The sequence below is a fragment of the Mus caroli genome, unplaced genomic scaffold (genome assembly GCF_978045245.1).
Source record: "Mus caroli unplaced genomic scaffold, Mus_caroli_1 scaffold_4, whole genome shotgun sequence".
NCBI classification, from domain to species: Eukaryota; Metazoa; Chordata; class Mammalia; order Rodentia; family Muridae; genus Mus; species Mus caroli.
The window spans coordinates 17,440,652-17,446,687 of record NW_028227259.1 but is presented as its reverse complement, the minus strand read 5'-3'; the positions used below and the strand labels follow the sequence as shown (position 1 = coordinate 17,446,687).

At 43.4% G+C, this 6,036-nt stretch overlaps 1 pseudogene; it reads left to right on the top strand.

Annotated features, from left to right (window-relative positions):
* Nucleotides 1-277: 277 nt before the first annotated feature.
* On the top strand, nt 278-4,756 carry LOC147004945 (uncharacterized; annotated as a pseudogene).
* Nucleotides 4,757-6,036: the final 1,280 nt, after the last annotated feature.

Here is a 6,036-nt window from a genome sequence, read left to right as displayed (position 1 = left end):
CAAGTTATTTTTCTATATCAGTGATTGGCAGGCTTATTACAGCAACAATCTGAAATAGGGGGTGGACAGATAACAAAATGGCTGTAGCTATACTGGCAGGTATACACCTCAGCTTCCTGTCAGTACAGGGAGAACATTAGCAGGGAGGCAAAGGCTATAGCCCATGACATCAGCAATCCCTTCTTGGAAAAATCTATTGTCTCCTGGAGAATTCTTGGCATCTCCTGTGATGTCACCAGTGTTGTAGCAACAATCTCACTTAGGATTCTCACTCAGTGTATAGCCACTAAGTTGGTGAACATGTTTTCTCAACTCTGCCATCTTTTTGGGAGATCCAGTGTGGATCGGAGAGAGGCCAGAGGGAGGAGGGAGGATGCTGGCCTTCCATCTGAGAGTAATGAAGGACGAAGGAGGTGGACTTGGAGAATGTGGCGTAAGTCCTGGGAAGTGGATGTTGAGCTCCCTGGAAGGGGTGGCCTGACATGGCCTTTCTACTAATGGGGCACAGGAACTGGAGTCTCTGGGTAGCAAAAGAAATTAATAATTATCAAAATTCTTGTACATCAAGGATTTCAGAACATTACTTTCTCCATCCCCTAAGCAGGAGTTGGCAAGGCCAAAACTGTTAAGCTAAGAAGTATTTACATTCACTGAGGATTGTGGGTGTTACATGAGACCATCAGGAGTCACAGAGTGTCTAACCTATGCCCTTTTAGGGAAGGGCATGACTCTATTTCACTCTCAGGGTTCTTTAACTTCAGTGGCTATTTGGGAGTAGTATGATAGAGAGAATTGTGCTCCAGGCCATGACCTCATGTTCTCAGAATGACTCTGAGATCCTGTCCATGACGGTTCCCATTTTACCTTTCTTTATTACCAGTTGTGAGTGGCAGGCATTTCTATACTGTAACCACAGACCTGTCTAGTGGATACACCCAGACAGAGAAGGGATCCTATTGCTACTTCTTGGGTGTTTGGTGTTTCAGTAGGGGCAATTGATAGCATTTGACCATGTGGTCCCACTGCATGACTTTTGAAGCCCAAGTCCTGAGCCTAGCATAAATGGGTAGGAGATCTGAGCATCTCCAAGCACTAAAGTACTTGAGAATAGGGATTTTACCATCTGACTTGTGAAACCACAGGAATAATGGCTCTGAAGCCAAACTGCACTCTGTTCAGCTGATAATCATCCTGAGTAAGCCATCTCTCTGGTAATAATAAGCATGTTTAGGGAGATAGAGGAAACACCTGTCTGTTTACATCTCCTGGTCTCTCTAGAATACTGGTAGAACTGAGACCCACTGTGGAGGCCTCTCAAGCCCAGACCAAAGGCTTTCTGGTGTCACTAGTTTCCAGGCATGGTCTCTCTCTTGGTGGTCTGCCTACACTCTTTGATTTCTCACATGAAAGTATTTTTGTATTCTTCTACCTAAAGGGGCTGGAAGACACACATCATCCACTGCACCTGACCTAAGCAAGAATGAGTTCAAAAAGGAAAAGGAGAGGCTGACCACAGAGCTGCAGCTCCTTATCCAGAAGAGAAATGAGCAGAGTGATCACCTGAACGCTTTCAAAAAGAGATCCAACTACAAGAGGTATGCATTGTTCCAAACATTGTGGTGTCAGTCTGGGGTCTTCAATGTCAGCCTCAGCTTATCCTTTAAAGGAGGTGGGTTCTATAAAGCTGTACCACCAGATCGTCCCTAGGTCCAACCTCATGTCCATGCATGCTTCATAGTGGAGAGGCAGAACCTGAAGCTTGGTCAGGAGGGAGATGAGAAATGGACTCTTCTGCTTCCTCCAGGGGAAAAGAAGGTCTTGTATTCTGAATGAAGAATTCAGGGATAGAGCTGGTGGACATTGAATTCCCAACATGCATTTGGAAAGCACTTGACAAGATGTGGCTTTGTGTGGTTCTAGGTGATTTGAGTTTATGGTGAGTGTTTATACTTGCCTGGCAGGTGACTGAGTGCTTGGAAGCTCCTTGTAGTATCTAGAGGGACCTGGTCGACCTTTTACTTCTCAGTGCATATCTAGAAGGCCTGAGGTTCATTCCTGTTCCTCCTTGTCTGTGTGCCTTATACTGAAAGACAGTAATGCTGCATATATTTCTTTTGCATCTCATTGTGCTCCTTGTTTCTGTCTCTGTCTCTCATTCTCTGACTGTTTCCTTTTCTCCTCCATATGTGTGTGTGTGTGTGTTCAAGTGTGTGCGTCTGTGTGTGTGTGCACATGTACCTACGTGTTAATGAGTTTTGTGTGTTTAATTTTCCCTCAAAACTTGGGAACCTATGGGATCTGTGTTTTGACTTGAGGATTTATCTTCATAACAATTTCATGGTGATGTTAGTGCTGAAGTCTCAGAGCTCCTACTTTATTCAACACTCTTCTTAGCCTATGTGGTCACAGTTGTCCACACACTTGTATCTCTTGGGCATATTATAAAGCTGTGGTGATGTCTGATCACATCTCCAGGATTATGTTTAAGGTCTGTTTCTATGTTATAAGTTACTCAGGATTTACCACCCCAGTTGTGAAAACAGAAAAAAATGTAATCACAGGTTTTTGGTGGGCAAAGACCTGTGGCCTAGGATCTTGAGAACATAGCTGGTTAGACTGCAACATCCAACCCTACTGAGTGAACACAGGGAGCCAGGGAACCCTCCATCTTGATGCTTAGCTTCTGCTGTCCTGGACCAGGATAACAAATTTTCAAAGCTGAAGATCATCCCAGTATATAGAATTCAGAATGTGCTTTCCATGGCTGGGGTAGTCCAGCACTCAGCCTGAGAAATGTGTTCCTAAAAGCCCATGTTCATGGAGTTCTTTCTTCCTAGGACCAAGCCCTTGGAGAAGATAAATCCATTCTATGAACAACTGATATCAGAGAAGAACCAGATCCTGTCCTCTCAGTACAAGTTAGAGAAGGGGATATTTGAGGCCCAACAGAACATCCAGGAGCTCATTAAGTGGAAATTCTACTTTATGTAAGTACCATTTAGCAAGCCAATCAACAGTGGAATGGCAATTTCTGCCTTCCTTGGGTTATGGACTGGAGAATCTGCTGTTCTGCTTCTATCCCTTCTGCTTTTAGGCATCAGTGTGCCTTGGGATATTAGACTCAGTTTTCATAAATCCGTAAGAGACTCTTACCCCTCCCAGCATTGTCCAGGCATCCTTAGAAGCCTCTCAGTAGAAGAGTGATTGTGTATAGTTATTATGCAGTACTGAGAGCCTGGTTCTCAGGCAGTGTTTTAGAGAGCTGAGTGTGACATAACACAAGGATAGAATGCCCTCCCTTTGATTCTGCTGATCAACTCTGATGCTATTTGCACCCTATTAATTGATGTTGCCCTAGTGCATTGGGCAGTCAATTATAGATGGAGATCCCTCTTTCTTTTGGAGAGACATGGACCCTCATTGGTGTTCAGGCTGTAGCAATAATTTCTTCTTCCCTGAAATGGCTGTTTGCTGTTTGTACAGCTGTCATGGATTTATTGAGATGGATTGTATTAGGTCTTCATGGGAACCAGGATCCTGGTAGGGTTAATGGGCCTATACCTAAGAATGAGAGGAGGAGGCTGCAGTATCTTACTATGCAGAGGGTGTTTCCAGGAACATACAGAGCCAGATCATGATGGAAAAGAAGAATCTTACCAAGATGTCCGTCACACTGGAGCAAGAGAGCAAGGAAGTACAGATTGATTGGGCTCTCATTGAGAAATATTTGGTTGACTTGAACCTGAATGGACGAACAGGAGCAGACCAGCAACCATGAGACCCAACAACTTCAGGTAGGGACAAACAGCTCAGTCAGGCTAATGCTGTCTGACACCATTTGCCCCATTGGATTAATCTTTGCTTTCCCCTACTGCTTTTCTAACCCACACTCCCAACCAGCCACCCACCTCATGGAATGTAGTTGTTCACTGCTCTTTTTATACACACATATTCTGGGAAGTTAGCCTCTTGTGAGAAACTAAATCATTGGCAAGTGTACCTTGCTGCACTGCTTTAATATGAAGTCTAGAAAAGGTGACAGATGAATTACATACCACATTTCTGCATGTGTTCATGAGAAGTGGGATGATATGCAGAGTTTTGAGCAGCATCTAGGTCCTGGGACAGAGGTCATGCAAGGGTCATGTGACTTGAGGTGGGAAGAACCTTCCAGGGTTAAAATCGAAATGCAAATATCAAATGAATGCTTCTCATGGTCATTAATCTGGGGGGCATGTGGGCTACTCCTTTCTTCTTGCAATCCAATGAGGTCTCTTCCTGTTGCCCAATTCTTGGTTTGCAAGCATAGAATTCTGAGTGACGGCTTGCCAGTTCATGTGTTTGTGAGTATTGTTTGACATTTTGCCCTGAATGTATATAACAGCAATGGTTTCAGTTAATAGATCAGTGTTAACTGTCCTGTTGAGGTGGTGGGATACAGCTGTCTGACAGCTGATATTTAGGTCTCCACCAAGCTTGTGTCTTAAGAACTGCCTTCCTCTCCTAGGACTCAGAGACTCCAGCAAGAGCTGAAATGTGCACATCCCAGGAAGAGAGCCTCCTGCAGAATGAATTTCCACCTCAGGAGCCCCCTGCTGAACTCCATCCCCAACGTCCCCAATCTACCTTGGATAAATCTTATTACATTCAGTACATTTATGCAGTGTGAATAGGAGAAAGCCAGTGAGCCAGCTGATTCAGGGTGTTATTCCCTTTCCTGTTCTGGCAACACCCCTTGAGAGACATCTGAGGTGACTGCCCGGCCAACAGCAGTCCAAGTGGAGATACAGCCTGTAGGTCTGTACTTCTTAATATGCAGTGAAAGGGTGCTGATGTAGAATCATTTTCTGTTCGTTTTAGTTAAAGTTTTGCTCTTTATTGTTTTATTCTTTTTTTAGGTTTTGAGGAATTATATGTTCTTGTTTGGTTTTCATGGTTAGATTTTTGTTTTATCTCTTTTTAGTAATTGTACTTTTAAAGCCTGTTTATTAAACATTTTATTTCTTATAAATAAAAATTGATTTACAACTCTTGACTCTTAAGTCCATCTTCCTTATTTAGGTTTCCTCTCCCCTCCTGTAAACCTAGAACCCACAACCAGAGATGGATCTATGTAAGTGTCAGGCAGCCTGGGTTACAGAATGAAGTCAATGTCACCAAGGGGTATACAAGAAGATGGTCTCTTGTGGATATATGTGGCTTACTCCATGGAAACACATTTTATGCTGCAATTAGTTCCACACTGTATCCATGCTGCTATATAGTCTCCTACACCTAAATTATAGCACTCTATAACATACATTCTTGACTGACACTGTGGACCAGATATTGATTAATATACAGTCATTGCTCTAATGCTGCTGAGGAAATAAAAACATTCTCAAAGGAATAGGAAATTAATCAGGAAGGCCAGAGACATGTGCCTCAGTTTTCTTTGCACTACAGCATCAGTGACAACCACACAATAGAGATAATGGCTTTCCTTGTCAGGCTTTGAAATATCTTTTGGTAGATGATGTTGTTCTTGAACATACATTTGCTCTGGTTTTATTGTTTGTTTGTTTATTTGTTTGTTTTCTGTTTTGGGCTGTTTAGAGATATTGTTAATTATGTGAATGGTTGTTTTTCCTACTGTATGTCAGCAGCCCTTCCTAAGTGTAGTAAACTCAGAAGACAGAAGAATGAATAATAACCCCTGTTTAGATGACTGTTAGGCCACATGTGGGTGTGTTGAGAGAGCAGTAGATTTCCTAACCTGTGAGGCATCCCCACACCTTCTGCTGCTGCCCTTTGTCCTTCTAGTGCCTGTGCTGGATCAGGTGGACTGGATCACCTCCAAGTAAGTGGAGAAATCTCAGGAGATGTGTAGGTGCAGGTGCTTGAGCTATGCATGCTCATTCTCCTAGGCTGCCTGGCTTGTATGCAGGGCTCTGGTGTTACCACTGCTGGCTGTGTGCTCAGGATCATACCCCAGCATCCCTGATTTTCAATTTTAGAGGAGATCTTTCACCTCTAATCTAGGATGACCATGTAGAT